Source organism: Aquila chrysaetos, chromosome 1, assembly GCF_900496995.4.
Source record: "Aquila chrysaetos chrysaetos chromosome 1, bAquChr1.4, whole genome shotgun sequence".
In the NCBI taxonomy this organism is placed as follows: Eukaryota; Metazoa; Chordata; class Aves; order Accipitriformes; family Accipitridae; genus Aquila; species Aquila chrysaetos.
This window is the reverse complement of record NC_044004.1, coordinates 45,443,922-45,471,627: the sequence shown is the minus strand read 5'-3', so window position 1 is coordinate 45,471,627 and position 27,706 is coordinate 45,443,922. Positions and strand designations below refer to the sequence as shown.

Here is a 27,706-nt window from a genome sequence, read left to right as displayed (position 1 = left end):
CTGGGAGGAAAAAGCAAATTCCTCTGGAATTTTTCTCTAGTCCATGGGATCTACAGTTAGAAAAAAAATAAGAAACAACTTTAAGAATAAAGTTAATGTAATAACTTTTTGCTAATCAGTTCTTCATGTGTATGCACAATCAGTCAGAAAACATCCACTTTCCAGAAAAAATGCAAATGAAAAATCAAATCAAACAGAATGGCTTTGTATAAGCTATTTCAGCTATTTCTTTTGCAAGTTAGGAGATGAGATTGCTATGCTGTTTCTGTTTTAAGTACATGGGATATGCATGGAAACCAAGTGTAGAACCATCTAAATAATTAAATATGTCCATAGACAGGCAACTCTTGCTAACATTCTGCATGGTTTTCATCTGGGTGTCATATGGTTAAGTGTTTTGCTTAATCTTGCTACACGTTCACAAGCCAGTTTGATTAAAATCAGTGAATACTTATCTTTTCATATGTGTTTTTAGAATATTTTTTGGAACTTTCAAGCTCTTAGGTGAAAGTGAAGGAAAAGGAGGAGAAAAATGTGCCAGTAAACCTTGTGCAACTCACACAGCTTATCAGAGAAAATTACCAAAACTGTCGACACTCTTGTCACACTGTAAGTGAAAGTACAGAAGTATTAATGACAACAGCAACAGCTTCTCCAGAAACATTGCGCATGAACACTATTGTTAATCCTGCTGCTAAGAAAGATGAGCCCTAGTGTCATTTGTGTCATAAACAACTGCAGGCTTTTTTAACAGCAGTGTGTTTGTAGCGCTGTTCAGACTCTCTGCAATGACTTTCTGTATGGCACCTCACACGATATTGACTGTCACTGTTGTTCCTTAAGCATACTGGGAATCAATATGGTTAGTAATAGTAATTACAATAAATGAGCATTATGAGTAATATTTTACTGCCAAAAGAATCAACAATCATAATTTCTGTCTGTGCTAATTATATTTCCACTGTGGCTGGTAGATAACCAGGGCAGAAAAATAGTCTGTAGCCTATAGTTAATGAACCAAATCAATTTATATCCTTTTATTCTATACAGAATACAAAGGAGGGATTATGATGGGAGCATCTTTTGACACACATTTCCCTGCTAATTTTCAGGCCAGACTGGATAAAAGATGACAGCATTTTGAATGAGTCTGAGAATGCTTGGAAGTGCCTCAGGCAAGGATGCTCGAAGGGAAGCAGCTCTGTCAAGAACTTCCTGCAAATACAGTTTTGAAAAGGCTGTCAAAACCAGCATACATACAACCACAAAGAAATAGACTCCTACAGCTGCACTTACCCTTCTTTATAAAGTAGGTATCAACTGTCACTTGGAGACAGTTAATCATCCAAAACAGATATCAAAAAAACCATACTGGAGCAGAAACTAGGGGTATGAAATGGAAAAAAAAAAATATTCAACACTTAATTCCCAATTCTCAGGTGCAATTTTGTGCTGCATGCATATCTATATGAACCTGTGCATTTAGACTCATCTTCCTATTTGCAAATTATCGTGAAAATAATCACGTGCATGTGTTCAAATGTGATACATACACATTACTGGGGAGTTGAATAATGCACACAGAAAAGTTGAGGCCTAAGTGAAATTCCTTGGAAAAATAGCTAGGTTTGACTGCCCTCCTACTCTTCAGTCAGAATAAGTTCTTTTAAGTTAAACATTATTTCAGTTCAACAGCAAGTGCTGGTGCTATAGTCTTGTCTCTTGAATAATACTTGGGGCCGATCAAAGATGTTAGAGTGTGTCAGTGACAACCTTCTAACCTTTCCATCCTTCCCATAAATTAACTACTGTAAATCCAGACTACAATGACTGGGAGTGCAGTTCATCGGTAAGAAACAAACCTTGCAATTCAGTGAAGCAAATGCACTGAATGAAGCTGTTGCCTGAGACAACCAGGTCTGGAAGGTGATGATCTAGACAAGTATTTATATATAGCCTGTCTTTCACTTCTGATTAGATTTGTTAAGGTTTATTTTCCTTAAGGAGTCTTAAGGAGTGATTATGCTGGCAGCTCCTCTTTATAAACAATAGTTGAAAGCTTTTCTAACTATCCTTGCATAAATTACAAGATATAAATTTCAAAATGTACATAAAATAATTTTTGCCCACTTCTCTATTAACAAAATGTTTTGTTTCTTTTTTTAGTGATAGGTTTAGGGAAATGTGAACTTCAGCTCCTGTTAAACCTCTCATAAGAAAGTGTATCTCATAAAATGGGAAACAAAAATAAGAAGAAAAAATTAACTTAATTTTAAAGATTCCTCAAAAAAATCACACCAGCAGTGGGTAGAAAACAAAAAAGCAGACATAATATTTTGCCTATTCCTTAAGAGAATGCACATTCATAAACTGAAAACATGTATATCAACTCACAAAGGAATAAGTCACTGAGAGAGTGGTAACAGCTTGCTTATTTTTCATTCAACAAGCCCTGACAGGTATGTGGTTTCTTCCTTTGGAAAAAATGATAAAACTAAAGGAGTATAAACACTGAAGTGAGCACCCAGCAGTACTTTTTGGTTCCATTTTTCAATTTTAAGACCTTTTCACAGAACATCCATATAATTTCAGTGAGCTAACACTTTTCAGCAGAGCAGAAAAAAGAACAAAAAGGATAACTCTTCTAGGCTAGATGTTGTCATTGACAACTCAATCTAAATCTGATGCGATGATGGCAAATGTCATAAGTCATGCAATTAGCTTGTCCGTAATAAACAGTTTGCCTCATTGTTTTTCAGTTTCTTGAGGTTAACACACATTGAAATAATGTATTCACCCACTCTGAAAGTAGTATTAAAAATGCATCAGTGGAAGAGCGCTTGGGGAAAAAAAAACAGTGACAATTTCTGTGTGACATTTCACAGCTTCTTTCTCCTTTCAGTTCACCTTGAAACTCATCTGCTGAGAAATACAGGTCTCTTAAGTCTCCCTTTAAAAATGATGAAAAGGTGGTATCCATCTTGAAAAGATGCTGAAAAACTATTTATTGCAAACCTACAGACAGCTTGCATACCTGAACTCAACAACTTTGTTGTGTTTCCTTTTATGCAGCAATTTCTCCTTGAGATCTCCATGCTTGCCCAACCCCTAACATATACATTATACAGTATTCAAAGATATCCATCCCAGTATAATAAATCTGTACAAGAAGTGTATGGTACATATGCATCTGCTATATGTAAAGCCAGGTATAGGCAAATATTTAATTTTAATAATTTTAAAATTTTTCTACTCACATAAAAACAAAAAAAGAGTCAGACTAATTATTCTAATTCTCCTGTAACATTTAAAAGTAAATAGTTTTCATCTAATCACATCACATTCTGGAATGTTTCCCTCCTTCACAATTCTATAGAATGTAACTGTAGGTTATTCTCTTAGATACACCAGAACATAGGAAAATTGAGGTTAGACACAGATAAAATCAACCTCCTACCATCTATACATTGAGATACTCTATGAAAGAATGCAAAGCAAGCCTGAGTCATTCATTATAGAGATTCAAGTAACAATAACAATAATATGCTTTTCTTTCTCTGCAAAAGTCCCTCTACTGTTACTCAGCCCACAATACCATTGTTAAGAGAAGTCATTTGTGTAACTTTGTACTTACACTGCATGTTGTCTTTCAACGAATTCAAATGTAAAAGCAGACAGTGATAAATTGCACTCTCCAAATAATTTTCTTTAAATGACTAGCTCCTGATTTCTGTAGCTTTTGAACACAGCTCCTTTGACAGTCTAAGTAGTCAAGGTAGCAAGCCATGTGAAATTTAAAGGTTGAGGGTTCACAGCCCCAGGGAGGCCTTGGCAGCCCATGCAAGTACTGAGAGCTGGTAAGTGAAATTAGTAAAAACTGTTATTTTTGTGAAGCAGCTACTATGAACCTGAGGAGCAAATCTGCTTTAAAGCAACATCAAAGAAGAAAGAAAAAGTTAATTAAAGGGTTCAGAACTACCTGTTCTGAGCATGGAAGACATTTTAAAAGAACAGTGTCTCACAGAAAGCAGAATATCCAAAAAGTGGTCAAATTGTATTCAGCAGCTGTATGTGTGAGAGCTGCTGATAAGACATTACAGAGGCAGAAAGACACCGACAAGCTGTTTCCCTCTCCTGATCGGAGATGGAAGCGACTGGTTTGAATGGAGGTTATCAAAGCTTGTTGGGAAAGATTAAAATGTCAGCTGAAGGAAATACAAGGAAAAGTACTTACTACTTTAAGAACAGGTGTCCTGCTCTATAATTCTTCACTTTTTTACTTCACTCCAAAAACAGAGAACATCATTGCTTTGATAATACATCATAGGTAAGAGGAAATATACATAAAGGTATTCCTTTTCTTTTTAATCGCATCTGTGAGAGACAGATATGTTTGACTGGGGAGGTTAATTTGTTTCTGAAGATGCTTCTGAGCCTTTTTAATCAGCTACTAGCTGTTGGCAACCAAGAGAAAAGGGGAAAAGAATGTGGGTTAATACTGAATTTTCTAACATTAAAAATTGCCTTTTATGTAGGATAAAAACTAGGATCTCAAATTTCCACAGAAAAAGGAATAGAAACTGGAAATGCAGGGCAATAGGTAAATTATTTTAGTTTAGTTTTCTCAGACCAAGATGGGACAAGTGTTATTCTGTGCTGGAGACCTACTTCTTGCCCCTGACCCTGTGAAAATCCCAGGAGATTTCCAGCAGCTGGAGAAGGCCAGGTTGTTTGCCACAAGTATTTAACAGGGACCCAAGGAGCTGAACAAGCTGAACAAGCCAGAGCCATGGCTGCCAGGGCTGTTCAGCAGCAGAGGTCCTGGAGCTCCCAGGGTCTACAACACTCCCCCTCAAAGACAAAAGCATATGTTCAAGGCAGAATTCCCAAATTTCTAAGCTTCTATCTCTGCAAGAGAAAAACATGGGAAATATGCCACAGGTAGCTTGGCCTGAACCAACAGAGCTGGCTGGTGCAAATTGCCACTGAGAAGCTCTGTGCTGTCATTGCCACTGCAGTCCCACAGAAATACATCACTTATTTACTGCTCAGCAGACACCTTCTTTCCCCTTTCCACCTCCTGCTCTGGCTTGAATGCATGAGGAGGCATGTCCCCACACTTTCTTAAAACTTTCTCAGACTATCCCCAAAATAATTTACTGAGTACATCCTATAATGTAAGAATATAAGGAAATCTAAACAGAGATCTGCATATGCATCGCCTTCTGGGAATCACAAGGCAGACAGAGACACAAAACAAACACCTTGGATACTGTAGGAAAAGATACCATTTATGGACATAATCAGATGAATCTCTAAAAAAAGTTATTTCCCACATTTTAAAAAAGGAAGAGGTATTACCTGATAGTCTTCTCTATCAAAATAGCTGGAGCATGTGTGGGGCAGAGGTCAGGGTGATGACAAAAGGAAAACAAACAAGATGTCTATGTATGCACAACCATTCTTAGAAAACTGTATTTTTCTCTGTATTTGACTGCATTGTTTTGTTGTCAAATATTTCACCAGAAACATACAATTTTCTTTTCCTCTTTTTTTTTTTTCCCCTCTCTAATTGAACAATACTGTTATTAAAAATTAGTGTGGAAGATGACCATGGCCAGACTCCAGATAAACCTGAAAAATACAAGTGTTGTAAAACAAAAACATTATATAGAAAAAATGTAAGCTTTTTTTGATGAAAATATCAGACCCAGGAGGAAAGTTAACAGAAAAATTTGTACAGATATACCACAATAATAGTAAAGTCATTATAAACATGATTATCACCAGACACTGGGAAAGGGTATAAATGTTCCTCAAAGCAGTTTACCATACAGTAAAATATGTATTTAATGAAGCTGTCTGTGTAAGGAAACATATAAAGTGAGCTAAAGAAATAGAGACTCACAGAATGGTTTGGCTTGGAAGGGACCTTTAAAGGTCATCTAGTCCAGCCCCTTGGGATGGGCAGGGACATTTTTCACTAGATCAGGTTGCTCAAAGCCCCATCCAGCCTGACCTTGAACACTTCCAGGGATGGGGCATCCACAGCTTCTCTGGGCAACCTGTTACAGTGTCTCACCACCCTCTTAGTGAAGAATTTCTGACATCAAAAAGAAAAGATAATTTTGAGAAGTGCAAGGAGACAGAGAAAACTGAACAGAAAAGAGCCTGTGAACCAGCCCTTTTCCCCTGTCACCACCTCATGAATACCAGGTAGTGCACATTTCAGGTATAAACTGAAAACAGTTGTTATGCCAGTGGAAGCATTCACCCTGGGATTGCAATCCCAGCCCCTCAGACAAAGGTGCCTAGGGAGAGGAGGAACCGGCACTTTTAAAAAAAGCAGGATAGTTTTAAAGCAGATAGTTTACAGATCTGCCTGAAAAGATCTGTCTGAACAACTACAACAGGCTAACGGGGCTGAGACCTGGGACATAAAGTTCCCAAAACAAAAATACGTACTGACAGCAGCCATCCTAGCATTTCAAGGGAGATCCTCAACCCATGTAGCGAAGCTATCCACTTCAGGGCTCTTGTGCAGTTCTCCAAGCAGACAGGAGAGGGGCTGGTGTGGGGGGAGCAAAAAAATCAGAAGAGCAGCTAAACAAGAAAACAAAAAAAACAAAAACAAAAACAAAAACAAAAAAAAAATCAAAAGACAGCAGTCACATTGCCCTCAGAACTGAATGTGTTTCAAAAAACCTTTGTCGAACTGAAGATGTTGCTATAAACCATTTCAGCCTCGGAGAATCAGCATTTACAGATTTGCCCTTTTCCACCAGTGACGTTCTGACTGGCTTTACCACAGCGGCCAAAACTTCTTATATGGTTAACCTTACCCTGTATAGAAACCCAGCTGTTGCAGGATGTTTTTACGGCTTCAGAAAAAGGCAAAAGTTCTCACAAGATCTCACTTGTAAGCAATTAAAGGGAGTATAAGGCAGTTCACCTTTAAAATCTTTACATAGGTGATAATGCAAACACCCCTTCTTCACCTCTGGTATCTCTGCTCTCCCCCAGCACCCCAGGGCAGCAGCTGTTCTAGCTCAGTTAAGTACATATAGCAAATACAGCTGCAAATTCCACTGCCTTTAATTAAGTTTAACTTTAGTTGAACTGTTGCCAGGAGGAACTGGGTCAACAACACAGTACAACACTGTCATATTGCAAACGTATGTCTAATTTCTGTCCCCAGTGTCCTCTTGAGACTCCAGGCCCGTCACAGAGCACCAGGCAGAATTTAATTGCTTTCTGCTCTAGTAATTCTGGCTATTTGGGAATTGAGATTGATTTTGCTCATTTTGGACTGTGAAGATCCAGTGTGAGCCTGCTGTAACACAGTATGAGGTGGCATCAAGCACAAAGGAATTTGATGTTCTGTAGCAGCTGTTATGAGCTGCAAAGCTGGCAGCATCAGGAGCAATAGTGTGAACATGCTGCTCAGCTGCATGAGTCTTCTTCCTCAGCTCTATACAACCAAGATGTTCTTGATAGGTACTTCAGCCTGTTGCAATGAATATTTTGGCTTTTTTCTGTCTTGTTTGAACTTTTGCTGGTTTGATTAGAATGGTTCTGGTGTTTGCATCTACCAGATCTGGTTAGTAAATATTTTCGGTAGTTGCAGAGACCATTAAATAAAACAAAGAAAGTGGAACACTTACTCTGGCACTTTCAGTATACAAGACAGATGGGAAAGACAGAGAGTAACTGCATCGCTGCATCAAGAAGACATCCGTAGAACAGTTCAAATTTATTTTCTCCTATGACAAGAGGAAAAAAAAAAAAGTCTTACTCTGATTGTTGTGCATTTCCTTTAAGTATCAGTGAAAATTCTAGAAATAGTACAATATATAATATATTTTAGCTTCCTTTTATTAAGGCTGATCTTTACACCAGCTGGTATAAAGCATTCAGTTAATGTTTTATAACAATGACTTTTGAGAAAAGTTTGTAATTTTTGAGATTTTTGGACATCTGAGATAGCCACTAAACAAGACTACATCTTTTGTTATCTTGACAGTGGCAGTGAATCTGACAAGTTCATGAAAGGTTTCCCCTAGTGGTGAGACAGTTAAGAGAGAAAAGGTTAATTCTTAGTTCACATTGAGGTAAATCTGGAGGAATTCAATTAACTCAGTCAATGAGACATCTGCATCAGGCTTCAAACTTTTTTGTGTAAATCAGTTAGCAGGAACAGTTACATATACTGAAAGAGATGGGAAATTTATTTAGTAAGTAAGACAAGGTATTAACAGGAATTAATAAATCACTAAATGGAAACTGGAAGTCTGTGGACTGGTGTTTTGAACAAGCGAAGCATTTTGAGCAAACTAAGGAAGAGCTGTTATATCTGATGTCTACTAAAAAAAGGCAGCTGCATAAGCTTTCACATTTACTGTGTAACTGTGAACTCTGTCGGGACTTTCTCTACAAATGTCGGATTGTATAGTATTAATCTGAATAATGATGACCCAAACCAAATAACCATGGTTTTGTGTCTTAATAGCTAGTTTGCTTTTAAAAACTGCTGATCAGAATGTATTTTTGATTTGGTAAATTGAAATCTATTGCAATCAATGGAACAGCTTTTCATTCCAGAAAAAAAAACTTGTACTGTATTGCTACTAGATGGTTGTTGTTAGGTCAAGGATGCTTTACAGAGGAAGAAAAAGGCGTTCTTCTGCTAACCTGGTTTTCACTCTTCTTTCTTGAAATGACTAAGTTCATCGGTATCTCATAAATATATGTTGATTAATGCTATAATTTATTTTACATTTATACAAATTTTTTTACTCATATTTTAGAAGTTATCCAGGTACAATTTCAGTGGCTATGTTTGGATGACATATATACACGTTTATACTAAGATATGAGATCAAGTTGAATTATAAGGAGAGATGGAGACAGTCATTCTCCAACAGGGAAATAAAAGAATCAACCAGAAGTATAAAAATCCAATTTTAAAGCAAGCACCAATGATCACACACAAGTGACTCATATCATGTTTAAATTCCAAGACTGCTTGAAGAAATAAATCTGTATAGATTTTTCATTGCCATTAAATGAGAAATCTTTGTCCTTATCTGATACATATATCAACCAGATCTTTCAGAAGATTTTGGTACCAAGAATCACAGGACATTTCTCACAAAACATGAACATCCTTGACCCCTGGAGAGAAAATTTCAGCAATTTCATTGATTTTAAAGGTGCCAGTTAAGGCAGAAGTATTCTTGTATGTAATATGAAATAAAATCATATTAAAAAAATACTAAGAACCTCCTGCAAGTATTGTGGGTTTTCAAGTGAAATTATTATATATGGTTATTTTACTAATAATTAGTATGTATTTTAAAATTCAAAATTTTTAAGCAATGACTGTGGAAGTCTGATATTACTCCTCTCCCACTGATATTTCCTATCACCAGGATTTACTAGGAATTACAGGTTAGTCCTATGTGCAGCATTTGAATAAAACATCTTTTTCCATACATTTAGGTGCCATTTTGAAATATTTCAAATCTTTCAGGCATTATTAAGATTGGAATTCTGATTAAAATACATCAACTTATTTTTATTTACAGAATGATATGTAATTTTGGTCTTTGAGAGATGTATAAATCTCTCTGATCTTATTTCCAAAACAAGTTCGCCAATTCATAAATACCATTTCATACAAAGTAATCAACACCTGAAAGAGAAGACCACCTCTGAAATAACTGTTTTAATTATGGAGTTGCAGGCCCCACTGTTGCATAAAGCAAGAAAATATTATTAGACAGAAGTCAGGGTGGGCTGAATTCTCCAAAATCTCAAGTTTATGAAAAGCCAGATGCTGCTGTCCACCCTCCCTAAAGGAAAGGGATTGTTCTGAAGTTTAGAACATGCTGATGCACAACTGCTGGGACAAAGCTGTACAGAGAGGACAAGGATGCAGTTGGAGCCATGGCAAGTTTTTTTAGCATTGAAGAGGAGACAAAATATTAAGGTCAGATTTTCTTCTCATATGACATTTGAAAAGGTTTCAAATTTGCTGACTTTAGCTGCTCTGATTTACATCAAGATAAAGGGCAGGAGAATTCTCTACCTTACCAACACACATCTGCTGCTTCTGTCTCCATCCCATCTTCAAGGCTAATTAGGTAAGTGCATTGGCCTTACTTCCTACATGGCTGGTTTTGATTAAGCCAATGATGTAGCACACAGTCCATCTACCTGAACGCAAAACCCCTTCCATTTTCTTTTGACTGACTTGTGTTCCACTGTTCTCCAATTGCAGAAGCACACTTGGCCTTCCTCATGCTTTTCTCATTAGCATGCTTAATGATTCCTATATATCATCCCTGAGACAAGCTTTTTTCAGTAATTATTTGTTCCCAGGCGGTAGCTTAGAATGAGGAACTATGTTGATTCCTTGTACAAATTGCTCTATCAAAATAAATCAAATAGAATTTATTTAGATAAGACTTAGCAGGTATAATCTCAGAAAGGATTAATAGATATGCTACAGAATATGTCTGTGCAGTTAACTGTGTGTTAAAGACATTCTGATTTGTACACTATACAAATATTGCATTAATATCTCATGCAGACATTTTCAAACAATAACAGTCAGGGGGTAATGTGGTAAACAAATTCTAAAAATTATTCTATTTAGCAATTGCATATAGTATGCCCTCAGAGAAAGCAGAAACTGTTTGTGAATGTGGAAATTTAATCCTGAAACCCAGCTATTGTATATGGAATACATTTTTCTTTATATTGATTAGTAAATGGAAAACATCAGATTTGGATGGAACCATTAATTGAGCAAACAAAAACCAGACCCTAACTGCAAACTAAGCTGTCTCTTCCTTACTATGTACTCTGTGAATGCAAACTCTAATTATTAGCATTTAGGAATCAGTGATGTCTGATACACAACATCCCATGTGTTATAACCGAATTAAAAATGAATGGTCCCTTAACACATTAACACTTAGCCTTTAAATGCTTTCAAGAGGCATTTTCTCCTCTTAGTGCTTTGAGAGGCAATCAAGGGCTTCTTTTCCTCTTTAATTACTAGCTTTTCATCCTTTCCAGGAACAGGTAATTGGCAAAATGTTTACATCCTGTTGCAGCAATGAGACAAATTATTGTCCACATGCTAAGGTGGTTTGACCTTAGATACGATGGCTATAAGGTCTCCAAGGAAATACTGAGTTCAAATCTATACTTTAATTAAAATTATATTTGAGTGCAGTTATCGGGGACACAAAATTTAATTTACTGTATCACTGGTCATTACTCTTTTAAAACTGTATAGTTACTGTGGCCAGTGGCCTCAGTCAAAATCTACTTGGGTAATGGCCTTGCTTTGTAGCTCTAGTTGTATAGATAGTCTCCATTTCATGTTATGTTATATTGTGTTCAGCTTCTCTGCTGTAGTTTCTGCTGGCAGAGGGCACTTCACACCAAAAGTACTTCTATTTCAATATAGTTCTGATTGCAAACTAAGGTTCTTTGGCAATCCCATGCCTTGAAAAGCTTTATATAAATATCACACTCTTCCATTACCTTCTGCAATATAAATTTTAAAAAAGGACTTTTTTTATCTAATACAGAATACTAAATACTAGTCACTTATACTGAGTAAGATGCTTGTTACCCTTTAATATTTTTTTTTTAATGATGAATCAAAGATACAGAATAAAATCACATAGAATTTCCTAGGACACCTAGTACATGACATGCAGACCTACCAGGTGCTAATGCTTACACCTGCTATCAGAATTATGTTTACACAGAAGACTCTTACATTCTTCTGGACTGATGGAAGTGGTCATTCAAATACCATAATAAAACAACTAGTAATGAGCCTACTAGTTTGTCAATGAGTAATATTGTTATTTATCTCTCAACAATCAGATAAAGATGTGCGACATGAGTGTGTTTTATGAGCCCCCGTCATCAGCTCAAAGCGTAACTTAAGGAGCCTTTAACTCCTTACGTCTTCTAAGAAAGCTGTGCAGCTGAACAAATTATATCTACAGAACAAGCCATTAGCCATTGCAATACCATTGCTACCAGAAGTTTGTTAAAGAGCATCTGATCCCAGGAGCAATGACTGAACTTGAGGACAAGTGGTACAAAGGCCCTCGGGGACCTCTGATCTGCTTGTTTTGCTACTTTGGCCCTAAGAGACAGCTGTTGGTGTGTACATGATAGGAACAGAGTTTCATTTTGAAGTCTCTAAAAGTCAGCCATGTTGCAACTCTGAGTGGTCTTTTTATGGCAAGAAAGTGGCAGTATTTATGAGCTTCATGCCTGAGGATTTGACATAGAAGCATGTAGAGGAGGTTTCAGATAACAAACTATGATGAGGCAGTAGGGAGGGACTGTAGAGGACAGAAAATAAAAACCTGGTAGAGTCTTATCAGGAGAAGTTCATTTAGAGAAAGCTAGCAGGAATACCCCAAAACCAAAGGGGGCAAAAACTATCAATCTGCAATACAAACAATCAAGATCCAGTGCCCAAGTTCACTCCCTGGCTTTTTGATTAGGGCTCTCTCCATAGAGACTTATTCTGGACAAAACTGTTGGGACTTTAATAGGATGTTGTAAATATTGGAGTAGATACATGCTGTATTTTAAAGTAGAGACACATTCTGAGATGACAACAAGGTGTTCACACTTGGTAATAACTCAGGAAGAACTTGGCAAGCCATTGTTCCTTCCTTCTCCTCATCATCTGCCAAGGCTTTCCAAAAAAAAAAAAAAAAGTACTTAAAACTAGACTTCCTGCTACTGTCTGTTAACAAAGGATAGCAATAAATGATCCTCTGACTACTCAAAAATAACCTACTAGGCTAGTCAATAGTGTTGTTCCATGAACTATGGTTTCTTGTAGTAGCCAAGCAATAGGTAGGAATATAGGGAGATAGTATAACTCTAGAGAGACACTGGGGGAAAAAAAATTTTAAAAAGAAAGGAAAAAAGAAAAAGTAAGAAAGCTACTTACAGAAACTTAAAAGTTTACACAGCATAAGAATGTTACCAGAAAGCAAAATATTGTTAATATGGGAAAATTCCCCTCCTGGTATAGCTAGGGTGTTTATTTGAACAGTCTGGCCCCTAAAAACATTCTGGTGCTGTGGAAGCAGAATTATGAATTTAGTGTGCAGCACTCTTCTTTTATGTCTATACTACACCAGTATAATACTGGTGAAGATGCTGCACCCTGGAGGAATGCTAAAGCTGAAATCCCACATGAGAACTATATTACAAATAAGAGAAAATATTCACTAAGAAATCCAGTTTTATGGCTGAATTTGCCTTGCTTAGCTGGAGAGAATTCCTGAACCTGATTTACTTGTAAGGTGTGCAGCAATGCTGGCAACTGCTGGCTAGGGAATACACAAATCCACTGCATTTTGCAAGTACTATTTTCCAGTTTGAAACAAAAAGCCTTTTTTTCCTTCAGGGATTTCTCATAGGAAGCATTCCTCTGAGACTGTTTTCAAAAACAAAGTGATTTATGTATGATCTCTTACTCTGAAGAATTTTAAAAGGAACACTATCTTTTTCTGCTTGGTCATGGGGGAAGGGGTTTGTTTTGGTTTGGGGGGTTTTTGGTTTTTTGTTTTTTTTAACTTGAAAGAATAGCTTTAGCAGAGCACGAGCTTCATGACTATCTCTGCATGGCCTTAAGACTGCTGACAACCACCACCATAACAACATCTTTAACTACTACAGGCCACTTTTTAAATAGGAGTAGAGATTTCAATAGGTGACGTATACAAGGTAGGCTGATAGATAGAAGTCAGTTTCTAACCCAGTCTCTAGAAATATCCCAGATAACAAAGATTCTTCAGTACTTTTCCTAAATGTTCACTGTGCTCCATTACATTATTGGCATATGTCCACCCTGAGAAGGCTGCCTCTTGGTTGTCTATAAACTAATTTTCATTCAAAATGAGCACAATATTTCTTAACCAAGTACAAACTACAATAAATCATTATCTACATCAGCAATATCACAGGAAAAAAATGTCTACAATATCTTATTAAATATCTCAATAAACATTAGCTAAAAATCACCTGTTTTGGTAAACAAAAATGGTTGCATCTCCAGTCTCTCACTCCACCAAATTGGGGGGGGGCGGAACCCCCCTTAAAAAAAACCACAACAAAACCTTTGAAAAAAAGTGATTGGAAAAGAAATAAAAAAGCATTGAAAAAGAACAGTTTCATTTTAACAACGGGATGGTTAGTCATCTCATCCTCCTTTAGTCCACTAGAGCTATACCAAAGATATACATGCATGTTTAATCTCATATTAATTACTTCATTTGCATACCTAGCTACTTAAAGGATTTGTTTTCAACTACCAGACTTTGTCCATCAAGGCATTTCGATACATTGTAATAAAGGATAATATTAGAATAGCCTTATTCCTTCAAGAAAATATTTTTAAAGTTGCAGTAAGAAAAATATCATGTCCTTTGTAATATAATGAGCTAATAAAATGATAGATAACGAGCAGGATTTTTCAGATTACAATCATGAAGTTCTCTAATTCTCCCAAAGGCTGGTAAAAATTAGATGACCCCCCCTCCACCCACCAAAAAACCCAATCCACTCATGCAGATGACGTGTCTAACTTCCATGCTTTATGGTTGATATGGGGTGTCTTTTTTAAGTAAAAAGTGACATGCCCAAACACGAATACTGTCTATTTTCAGGTGCGTGTGATTTCTGCAGTGACAAGTTTTGCTGGAACTTGTTTGTGGTAGTGGCACAAATTGCCACCACCAAAAATAAAAGGCTAAAACAGAAAAAAAAATTTCACAAGAAAAGATTTAAAATATATCTCTCTCATATAATCTTCATAATCCCTTGCAGTTAGATCACACTTTCATTCATTAGTTCTATGAAGAACAATATGTAAAAGTATATAGATTTCAAACAGACAGCCTCCCTTTCTGTCACCCTCTACTCCCAGCCCTCCCTCCCTTGCAAAGCAATCTATGCCTGCTGCTCCCTGACACATGAAGCGGGTATTTAATTTTACAAACAGCTGGAAGAATTATTTTAGAAACGACTTATTAAAATGCAGGGTGCCTCCCTCCCCAACACACACTTATCTCTATTCTTTCTTCTAGTTCCAGCTTGAGCATGAGGTTGCTATTAACACAAATGTACCTTAAAAAGCCAAAACATAGACTGATGCTTGTCTTTTCATGGTGGCACTGCATAGCACAATAACTTTTGGAGTACAACCATCATTAAGTCACACTGACCTTCAGTTACACAATGAACTACAAGCTTTGCACATTTTCAATAGAGGAAAAAAAGCTTTTAAAGTGGCCATTTAGCTGCAAGTTATAACTTTTTTAGCATTTGGGAGTTCTATCTTTTTCTTTCTAAGACGTTGAGTGATGGGAATATAAATCAAACCATCATTTAGATACTGCTCATGCTGCAGAATAGCATTCTGTAATGAGAGAGACGTTGTTTTGTAATTTATATTAAGATCCAGCAGATACATTTGATTGTATGGGATGGGATTATGAAGACAAAAATATTGCAACTAGTTTACAGAATATATACATGTATATGCATATGTGTGCACATGTATCAGATGACAAAATCTTGCCTATAAAAAGCGCTACTTCAATTTCAAAGGAAATGTCAAATCTCCCCGAGAAAAATTTTAACACTTCTTTTCTACTACAGTCACTTAATGATATTTTAATAATTTAACACCTAAAGCTTTCAAGCAGCAATCAGACACCATAGTACTTTAGCAAACAAGGAAACAAATTAAGTAGAAGTTCAGGACAAAGCACAGGAAAGCTAAAATTACAAAGGAAACAGCTGAAATGATGGACATGTAAGACTAAAACATGGGTGGTTTTTTTTCCTGTCATTCATGCACTGTATGACCTGCATTATTATCTAACGTTATCTCCTGACCCTACTGTGTTGAATTCCAAGAATCTGCTCTGGTTTAAGCACCATGGATTAGTTTTCTATATGATTTAGCCATAAATTTGTAACGGGAAAAGTGGTCTCTAAAATAACTTAAAACATCATTAAGTGTAGAAATAAAAGATCCTTCTATTCTTCATACCCATTAGCAGAAATTTATCTTAACCTATTTTGCCTTTAAATTTGACAATTAATGTTGGAATGGCTTGGAAAGCATTAGCAATCCTTAAAATACCATCCTTTATTTCTATGGATTGTTGTTTACACAGATGGTTGAAAAGTATAATCTTTCTTTCTAATTAGAAGAATGAATCTCATTAAAGTGTCAGTGTTACACAGACCAGAGCCACCAGTGGCCAGCTGGCGCTGGGAATTTAGAGCAGGCTCCGGCTGGACTTCTTGGAGAATCTGGAACACAAGATAGAGCTTTGACACTCTTCATTTCTGATATCAGTGATTGGACCATAATCATAATTGGCCACTAAATCTTTCTTCACCTGGATAGTTCTTCCTCACATGGAGATGTTTTTTGGACATACACATACACACTTCAGTAAATTCAAGCTACATAATCACTCATTATTCATAATAATATATGCAGGCAATATATTTATGTGTATGCATATGCACTACTCCTATCTTTTATTATGTAGAACAAATGGTTGATAACTACTGTATTATTTATCACTTAACTCTTTTTTTTTTTTTTTTTTTTTTAAATCTTAACAGTGCCTTTTATTTTTCCAGCAGTATATGAAATGGTCATTTCACTGAAACCAACAGAATATCAAACTGTGACATATTTTCAACACACAAGACATGCTTGCCTTTGGACAGGCCTTAAATATTTGGCATCGCTGAAACAATTATTGAACGTTTTTGCCAATGTCAATATGTTTCTATCATTTTTTGGAAGGCTTCTGTATTTGTTTGAGCTCCTTCTGATAACTCACAGGTAAAAATCTGATATTTGTTTATCTTACAGGTTCAGAATAGCCTAGCCAGGGAGGGAGAAAGAAAGAGCATATACTGACTTCTTTAATTTACCTCTTACATGTATTTGTTGGTTATTCATGATACATGTGAATATAAACTTTTCAGTAACTTTCCTGTACAAAGAAGCAAGAAATAATTTTATCAATACTCCCTGGGATATATCTATATCTATCTATATTTTATATCCATAAGGAAAAGTTTAGCTATAGAGATATTTTATTTTTAATCACAGCAAAGTGTTAACTGATTCACTGACTGTGTCAGTCATACTTGATTAATTGAGATACGTAGCTACACCTAAGCTCTTGGACATCTGGGAGCACACACATGCCTAACAAGGGGCTGGGATGCTGCTGAAGCTGGGAACATCCTTGGGTCCTTCAGCAGAGATACAAGTTCCCAGCTGTCAGAAAATAAGCCCAGGCTGTACATTTTAGTAGCTCCTCTACCCATTCCGTAGTGCCAGTTTTGTATCTTAATACCTTTCTCTGTCTCTACTTTGCAGCAAACGGCATGTTCTGCAACTGACTTTGCCCATAGGCAGGATGCCTGCAGTATCAGCCCCACACCAAGCAGCGCAGTGTTATGAGCCTGCAGACTACTCTTTCTGGCAAGTCTAAAAGAACCAGTATAAGGAAGAAATGTTGGTGGGAAAGATTTTCAATTAGGTAAATTTTTAACATAAGTCATTCGTCCAATGACAATACATTCTCTGATCGTCTCTGTTGCAACAGAGAGACTGAGTCCTTTGCAGGGCAGCAGTGCCAATTTAAGTGCCACCAACCCTCCCAATGCGCTCACGACTTCCTGAGCCTCTCAAGCACGCCCCAGGCAGCTCCTTAGCCAGCTATCCGTGCTCCTTAGCTAGCTGCAGGGCTCCAGTTTGTGAGCCAAACGATGGTGCCAAGGAAGGTCTACTGAGAAAAAAGTCTGCATAACCGCATGTTTAACCTGACAACATTAAGTCTCGTGGAAATCCTCTAATCACTACTACCTTCCCTGATACAGCTCCAGCACATACTTTCTTACTCTCTTGAACTTAAGTTTCCCCGGCACTGTGTCATCATCCTGAATATCGGCAAAAACTGCCATAGAGTTTCGAGCTCAAGAGGGGCTGAGCGCCTGGAAAGCAAATACACTTACTAGCCCCAGACACTAAGGTGACCCCTTTCGGGCGTCAGCTGCTCCACTGCTGACTTACCCAAGAGAGTGGGTAAGTTGTTAGCAGTGGAGGGTGAAATCAGCTTTCCCACACACATGAGTTCAAAAATGCTTTCTTGATACAATATTACACTAGGAATTAATTGTATTCATAAAAGGACTTAATGACCTGGGAAATTTTAATTTATTTTGGAGACCTAAATAAGAACAAGTGTACTAGAACTTATTTGATATTGAGATTTATTGTTTTATAAGTAATTTGAAATGTTGATGTATTTACTCAAAAGAACTATAATAGCCTAGATAGTTACCAGTCACAGAATCTCTTTCTTATCAGTGGCGGAACATCGTAAGTTATGATTTTTTATTATAAACTTATATATATGCACACACATACATAATTTATATTTATGTGAATTTAAATTACCTGGTCATAAGTTGACATGAAGTTTTTGAAGTGACTAATGTTCTTTGATTCTAGTACAAAGGCTTTCATGTTAAAATATTAAGAACTGTCCATTTCGAATGTGCTGTTGGGTTATTAAATTTTTTAACTATAGCCTTAGAAATACATGGGGGGGGCTTTTCCAACAAGAAATTAAAAATTAAATTGTAAGTGCTAGATAGTTTAACTAAGAGTAGTTACACATTATTATTCAAATGTATTATTTTTAGAAATCTGAGTCAATTCTGAACTATTGCATTTGTGACATAAAACAAACTCCTTAGAGTTCAGCTTACAAAAATGACTTATTTTGCAATCAGACAAATATAGTATAGTTCTGATTCCAGTGTTTCATCCAAATAACTTTCTGAGGTCAATGCAAGATAGAAACTTTGTTCATGGCACAGACTTAAAATAAAAGCCCCATTTGCTTCTCCTTCATTTAGAGCACGTACAAATGCAGAGAACTCATGGCTCTGGCTGTAGAAGAGTCTATATAGATACTGCACATGGTTTAGCCTCAAAGCTTTTTCTTACTCAGTGAATATGAAAAAGAAATGAGTGTGCAGGACTGCTGTTCTGGTGCCTTTTCCTGCACACTAACATTTAAAATATTTCTTGATCAGGATTATAACTTTTCTAGAAAACATAAATTTGTTCCTTTTGTTGTAAAGCTTTTTGCTACATATGCTACTGATATATTCAAAGCTATTATAGTAATCTAGCAACCATGAAAACATAGCAATCAAATATTTGCTTTGTTAATTTCTGTCAGGATATTTATAACAGTAGCATAAGATATATTGGTGTACTATTTTTATGAGGACCTATTTTTTCTTATGGTTAATCAGCTTTGGTATCAATATATAATTGACCAGATATTACTTCTCACCTATTAACAGCTGAATAATAATATTGATTTGATATTAAAAATTATAAGAATCCTTCTTTTTACACCATACTCTCATATGGGTGATAAATTATGGTTGAAGAAAACACAAAGCAGATAGTAGACATACCTGCTTTTCAGGAGACCTTCTGGGCTAAGTACAGTAAATCACAAATTGCTAGTTTAATCAAATTTGTCGTTCATGTCACTTTAAAGAGAAAGTTATGACTCTTTAAACAATAAAAATCTCCTGCTCAATAGTGATAAATAGTCACAGATGTGAATGGTTGTTTTTGCATTTAGCACATTCACCTGGAAAAGAACTAGTCATTGCAAAATTCTGTCCACCATTTAAAGTGAATAAGCCGTTTCTAATGAGGCAGTGTGGATGCCAGTTGGAATAAGTATAACATGGTAGGAGGATATTTATCAGTTCTATATACCCTGGAATGCCCAGAAAAATCAATGTATTGGACACATTCATATCTTTATGCTCTTCTGAAAACATGTATATTGGAAAAATAATCGGCTGGATCCACAAGACATTTAAATTTATATCAGGTAAATGTACTTTTCACTACTCATTGTGGTCAAAAAACCTTTTTCTAAGATTAATGTCTTCCCCCATTTTTTATGACCTTGATAAAACTCATGCTGTGTGTTTGATCCAGAGTACTCATATTTATTTCTTCAATGCATGAGAAAATTTGAAACCAACAAAATAATCTAATGTTACGATCAACAGATAATTTATTATTATCAAATGTGTATGACTTCCGATTTTCAATTCTACAATAAAAATTAACATTTTTATGATTGTAAGGGACATAACTTCATAAGTGAAGCAGGAAAAAGAATTTTCCATTTATTATCTGATGTCTAGAATGCCTAGATTTCTAAACAAAATTAAAAAGAAATTGTTGTTTATTTCAAGCAAGAGCAAGCTTGCATTTTTATGCTGCATGCCTCTTTAAAGTTGGTACATAAAGCTCTGAGCTTTTGTAAGCCAGAATCCAAGCTTTTACCAATGAAGTTTAAAGAAAATAGATAGGTTTCTCATAACAAAAAGCTATACAGAGTTTCAGATCTGGACCGTCAACATGTACCTATTGGGTTCTTTAGAAAATGACTTGACAGATTGAAAAAAAAAAAAAAAAAAAAAACAAAAAACCAACAAACAAAAACCCAAAACACAACACAGAGAACTATTCTTATGAAAACTGGAGTTAATCTTGGGAATAAAGCAATACATCTTCACTCCTTGTACAAGGTTAAAAAGATGTTCCAGCAAGAAAGGATAACAGCTTTTCTTTGCCTTCTTCCCAAGAATACACGCAACAAATAGGCTACTATTAAATTCCTTTTAAAATGCCAAAATGGAAAAATTAATTTATTAACTAAAAAAAGAAAAAAAAATTAAATTCAAAGGAAACTACAAAGACAATCTAGCAGAATTATTTTCAGATATTCTTATGACCCTTATAATGCAGAAAATCAAGCTGAGGAATCCCAAGAGCCATGTTCTTAGCTCAGATGTCTAAGTGTGGTGGGATGAATAAATGCCACTTAATTCAAACCATTGCCTTTGTGTATGGTACACCACAGGGGGTAGTTTTAGAGTACATGTGGTACTAGAGTACCTCACTGCTAAATAAATTTTAAAATTTGGTTCTAGGCATTCATGTGTCTGACCTCTTCAGGCCAAAAATGCTGTGAAATATCCAGCTCAACGCTACGGTTCTTTTTTTCACTCTTATTTTCCTGATATGCCTACCACCAAATAAGTGTTAATGTGGTATCAGTAGTGGCTATGTTTTTTAAAAAAGGCGGGGAGAAGGGGTAAGAGAACCTTACAAACCCAGGCTTTTAACCTTGTACTGAAACTGCTATGAAAACTGGAGAAAGAAACAAAAGTACTGACAAAAGAATATAAAATATTAACATTGCTGACTACTAAAGCTTATAGTTACTATACCACAATGTTATCAAGCAGTGATCTTTTTGTTAGATTACACTGCTAAAATGGCTGTAAATGGTTATTGCAGTGGATTATTTAATTTTTAATTGAATCATTCAAGTAACAGTGTGATGTGGCAATGCAGAAATCTCCTCTAACTACTACTTTTCCTGTATTTTAAATGGGAAGCTACTGAACTTGTGCCAACACACTTCTAATTCCATTAAGTAAAATTTATTATGCTTTGAGTATTTCAAGGCTAAGAGAGGACTAGGGATAAAATCCTGGAATAATAAGTAATGAACAGATTAAAGAACACATTTTTGAGATATTAAATCTGTACAAACATTAGTTTTGTACATGATTTCTGAATTCAGATAATAAGAAAATGTCAAATACAAGAAGATTTTTCTAAGGTACAACACTTGGAGTACATAGAATTCTCTATAGTGGGTAAAGTCATTGTAGTTTTCTCCTTTTTAAAGTCAAAGATATTGTTTTAGGTTTGTGTGGTGGGGTTTTGGTAGCAGGGGAGGCACCTCAGGGCGGCTCCTGTGAGAAGCTGCTAGAAGCTTCCCCGGCTCCAAGTCAGACCCGCCTCTGGCCCAGGCCGAGCCCGTCAGCGACGGTGGTAGTGCCTCTGGGAGAACAGATTTGAGAGGGGGAACCTGCAGCGGGGAGTGGAATGTGAGAGGAACCCCTATGGAGATACTGAGGTCAGTGAGGAAGGAGGGGAGGAGGTGCGCCGGAGGAGGGGATGCCCCTGCAGCCCGTGGTGAGACGGCAGGCTGTCCCCCCCCAGCCCATGGAGGGGAGCGGGGGAGCAGATGCCCACCTGCAGCCCGGGGAGAGAGGAGCCCACGCCGGAGCAGGGGGATGCCTGTGAAAATGGCCGTGACTCCATGGGAAAGCCCGCGCTGGAGCGGCCTGTGCCTGAAGATCAGCCTGCGGAAAAGACTCACGCCAGGGGATTTGGTAAAGGACTGCAGCCCGTGGGAGGGACCCCACGCTGGAGCAGGGGAAGAGTGAGGAGTCCTCCCCCTGAGGAGGAAGGAGCGGCAGAGACAAGGTGTGATGAACTGACCCCAACCCCCATTCCCCGTCGCCCTGCGCAGCCAGGGAGAAGGAGGCAGAGAGAACCGGGAGTGGAGTTGAGTTGGGAAGGAGGGAGGGGTGGGGGAAGGCATTCTAAGGCTTGGTTTTACTTCTCGTTATTCTTGTTTTAACTTGATTGGTAGAAAATTAAATTGATTTTGTTTCTTCCCCAAGTTGAGCCTGTCTTTTGCCCATGACCATAAGTGGTGAGTGATTCCTCCCTGTCCTTGTCTTGACCCACGAGCTTTTCTTCATATTTTCTCCTTCTCATCCCACCAGGGCAGGGGAGGAGTGAGCGAGCAGCTTCGTGGTGCTTTGTTATTGTCTGGGCTTAAACCACAACAGATACATATTTTAAATGTGCTAGTATATGTTGAAGACAGACAGCAATGGTGTAAAAGATACAAAACCAGCTACAAAAACTTGAGGCATACAGACTGGATCTGCTTTAAGAATAGGATTAAACTGTGTAAACAAAGGCAAAAGTAAGCAGTGCAGTTGTACTAAAAACTACAGTTAAAGGAAGCAATGCCAATCTTGCTAATATAGCACAGCTCTGCAGCCTTGAGCCTGACACATCATATTTAGTGCATTCTGTTCCTTTGTCCCAAAAATGAGTGGTTGCTCATATTTATACTAACAGCATGCATAAAAATCTAATTATGCACAACTGAGACAGCTGCCCCATCCGTGTTTTCTTCTTAATCTACAACTCAATCATTACATTTATGAAGATGCTAAAATATCACAGAAGAGCAATCTATCTAGTTATAAATGGATCACATGTTCTGAAAGAATACAAGCTATTCAGCCTATTGTTTGACCTGCAGTAGCATTACCGGCATAAATGAGAAAAGGGACCCAGCTGGGTCTCACTATTTCTAACATTTTCCTCTTATGGTACAAACAGTAGAAAGAACAGTAGCTAAGACTGAATCTGACATTTTTCAATCAAGAAGGGAGTGGACCTTGCATTCAAGCATAACCTTAAATAACATTGTAAGCAACTCTGCAACCATGAGTTTGGAAGCGGACAAATCTCTAGTCCCACCCCAGAACCTTAGCATGTACCTGACCTGCTTTTCATGTAACCTGGATATACTGGCAATGGACAGATGTATTCCATGTTTCACCCTTCTTAGCAAGGTGAATGCTGAATGCCTGAAGAACAGAGATCGAAAGAATGACAAATTTGGAAAGTACAAGAGATAACAGACAGGGGAAAAAAAAGAAGTTGAATACCAGAATAGAGCAGATATCTTAGTTATAAAATAAAGATAGTGAAATTATGTAATTCAGATCTCTGAACCAACTTTGTAGGTGGCCTCAGAGACAGCAATACCAGGTAAGCATAACTTAACCTAGGTTTTTATGACACTAATAAATTGTGATAACTACAGTTGAGGAAGGGGCGGGGTGGGAGGGGGAGGAGGAATTATAAGGCCTTCTTTTGGCTTGTTTTCCTATCAGATCTCTCTGATCAGAACACTATGGTAAAATTTGAGATTACCGTGGTTCCTCTTTCTAGCCAAAGCAGAGTTCTTGGAAATAAAGTACTTGGTTTTCAAGGAATTCTGTTCTCCATGCAATTTCAAAAGTTTTTGTTGGTGTGGATGATCAATGGCAGGAGCAGAAAGGACACTAAGGGAACAGCTAGGAGCAATCAGCAGTCTTTAGAAAGCCTGCCTGGAAGGGTACAGAGTTGAAAGGCAGTTGCGGTACTAACTGCAACAAATAGAACCCCATGGTAACCAGATATATACATAAATATATATATATATATTTGCACACACACATATATAAAAATAGATAAATGTGTCTTTTTTTTATGCACATTGTTCTCAGGTAAGAATTTTCTTACTGCTTTTTCATTTCTATGTACTTGGTACTGCATGGGGGAATACTCTAAAAGCAACAGTAAAAAATCTGGTGGAAAAAAGAAAAAGAATGTGCATTTTCATGTACAATCCTAGAAAAAGGTTACAGAGAGGGTCAATAAATGCCAACTATTGTCAGGTTGGATTTTTTCCATACCTAAAAGGAAGCTTCTAAAGTTTCATCATCCTTTTTTAAACCACTGCAAACTACAGCCACCAGCCTTTGTATCCCCGAATTTGTACTGTAATTATAGCTGGCTTTCATGCATGCTATAATTTGTTCCTTTACACCAAGCCAGGACAATTAATCAAGAGGGTCATGAAGCAAAAGAGTATCTCTCTTTATCATAGAGTTCAGCAAGACAGACAAGGCTTGGGGATTATTTTCAGACATAAATGCCATAAATATTTAAATTTGGTGGATTTATAGTTTTAAAAGAAAAGACCAGTAGAAACTATGCTGTTGGAAAGATTGGTTTTCTTTTTCTTTGCTTTACACAGCTTATTTCATTAGTCTACTGATTTATTTTACATTTGAATGTTTTTCAATAAAACATATGGAATATGTACCTATACTTCATTAAAATCTATATACGTATTTCCCCAAGAGTCCTTTGAAAGAAATCTCAAGAAATCTGTTCTTTTTTTCTGTTGAGCATGTATTCCAGGTTATTCCATATTAGTCTAATAGTTTCTGTTAGAATATAGTGATAAATAATCAAAGAACATTATTTCTAAGGTTTTTTGGGTTTTTTTACTTCTCTATCATTATCTTCTGGGCTCTTGGTATTTAGTATGCATTTAGTATTTGTAATTAAATTTGGTCATCAGTTTTTATTCTACCACTATCTTTAGCTCTTATATTCTGTTTCCACACAGATGATGCTGCTCAGTTAAAGTGCAATGCAGCACAAAGTATTGAAACATGACAGCAACAAGTCCTTCTGGTAGAGCCAGGGACTGTGAGAAGTCTTTTGTTTATGGGGCTTTACTGCAGTGCACTGCACACCCTAGGATACTCTAGGCTCCTCAGAGACTGTAGAAAGCAGACTTCAGAGCCAAAAAAAGGACACAGTTGTCTTTGAACTCAGGATTTCAGAATAAATGAGATAAAAGACTTCTTCAGAAATCCAGCTTGAGACTTCATTATATACCACAGAGGTATCCACAAAAAAAACAAAGAACCCAACAAAAATAAAAAAAAGTAAAGAACTGTCGATAACTAGGACTTCTATTCTGAGTGCTTACTATTGCAGAAGGAACCTATACCCATCTTGTGTATTTGATCTAAAATAACAACATTTTATTTGACAAAACACATTTAAAGGTTTTAAAATACTAAATATCTTCAACAACTCTACAGCGATACAATTTCCGTTGCTATTGTTATCTAAAACTATTGAAGTGTATTCCAGTACAGTTTTAGCTTATGTAAAGAAACCACTTCTGAGACTGACAGAAACAGTTGCCTTCTCAGTACCTAAAGATGATTTATTCCATAAAATATCTTCAGTTAAATACCAGCTGCCTGAGGCTCCATGCAGACAATTGTGACACAAGGCTGACACTAAATCTTGCTTATATATAGTCAGTAACCTGGCTTACATCCCTCCACTCAACACAAATATGACAGTAACTATCACAGCAGCATTCCATCAGCACCACCCCCAAGAGACGGGACTTTGTCTCCTCTAGAACAGCTCCAAGAAATGCTTTTGCACAAATTAGTTAGATAAACATAATTATCAGGAAGATTAGTGTACTTTATGCAGAAAATTCTCAGCCATTGATAGCAAACCATTAGATGTAAAACTGCAGCACTTAGAGAGAGGTCTGCTTTTTCTGATAAGTGGTCCTTCAATGGGATACTCTTAAGCAGAATCTGATCATGAACAAATATGCACTTAAACTTTTCAACACGCAAAATCCCATTGTTCTGGAGGTTTGTGCTCCTTACAGTTATTATTGATAATGACCTGTAACTTTGCCATCCCATTTTTTTCCCACAGTTGTCCTAAAGCATTTTTTTCCTTCAGAATTTTTTCTGGTAATAAGCTGGATTTCTCTTTCCATTTAGTGAACTGATCCCTTCTGTATTACATCAGAGGAGTGTTTTCTCAGAAACAATATATTTTATCATCTTTTCCATCTTTCTTTTAATACTACAGATGCCAACACAAATACATTACTTTGAAGTATCTCTTGTTCTTAGTAACCTCCTTATCAAGAAGAGGAACAAGTATCTTCTGCTATTAAAAAAAGCCTGTATTACTGTCTATAGATGCATAACATACATGCCTGAATGTTTCTTAGAAATTGTAAGGATTCTATATATATAAATATATCTGGCATATACATTATCATATCCTTGATTATATAATGCCTGAGTACCTCACAATGTTTACGTGCAACGAGGTCATCTCGGGAGCTCTCTAATACAGCTGAAGAATTGGGAAACAAGGAAAGAAAGCTGATTTGGCCAACAACCAGTTTAGGCAAAGGTAATTGAAATATATTTTGCATCCCAGTGTCACATTTTAGTTACTGAGCTACCATCTTTTGAAAGATGTTTAATTGTTCTATTCTTTGCATATCTTAATAGGTACAGACAGAATAAAAAGAACACCTATGGCTCTTCCTTTCTGTTTAGCACCTTTCCTTTCAAAAAACAAACCAGGATATTTTAGTGCAAGAGCTCCGACTTCTGATTCTTAGAACTGCTGACAGAGGAACAAAACTCCACTGTTAGTAGAAACTATCACTAAAAATATGACTAGAGATTACAGCAAAGTATAAACCTTTGTCTCTACACTGTCATAATGAATAGGGAAACAACTAAATCCATTGACATCTGACTAAATTAACAAAATGCAAGTCAAGCTGTCCTGATTCTGAAACTTTGTGATGGCTCGAAGCAATGCATAAAAATCAGCTCTGCACCAGCGATGCACTTTTAGTACTTGGTACATCAGAGAGGAACCGGCATGCTTTTGAATACTTACTTGTCCCTGCACAGCCTCTTTGTTTCTTATGTTTTTGAAAGCAGTGCCTGCTCATCTGCGTGCAGCTGCTATTGCCTGAGTTGTTCCAGCTTTCAGCTTCAATTTTTGCACTTCTGTTCGCGGTCCGTAGTCTCAGTGTGAGGCAGTTCCCTCAAAATGGGTGCAGATTATTCATGAGTGCATAAGCGGCATTGGTGGAAGAAATGTGAACTAAAAAAAGAAATAAATAAACTGCACAAAGGAGAAAACATGATCCTGTGGCTTCGAAAATATGTCAGCTATAAACACATTGGAATAAAATTAACTTTG

The 27,706-nt window shown here is 36.8% G+C and overlaps 1 long non-coding RNA gene across 1 annotated transcript; it reads right to left on the bottom strand.

Moving 5' to 3' along the window:
* LOC115346907 lies at positions 1-27,706 on the bottom strand. Its single transcript, XR_003925305.1, has 4 exons — positions 27,398-27,706; positions 7,665-7,763; positions 4,235-4,374; positions 1-50 (listed from the first exon to the last, which is right to left on the bottom strand). It is a non-coding gene; the product is annotated as an uncharacterized LOC115346907 (long non-coding RNA).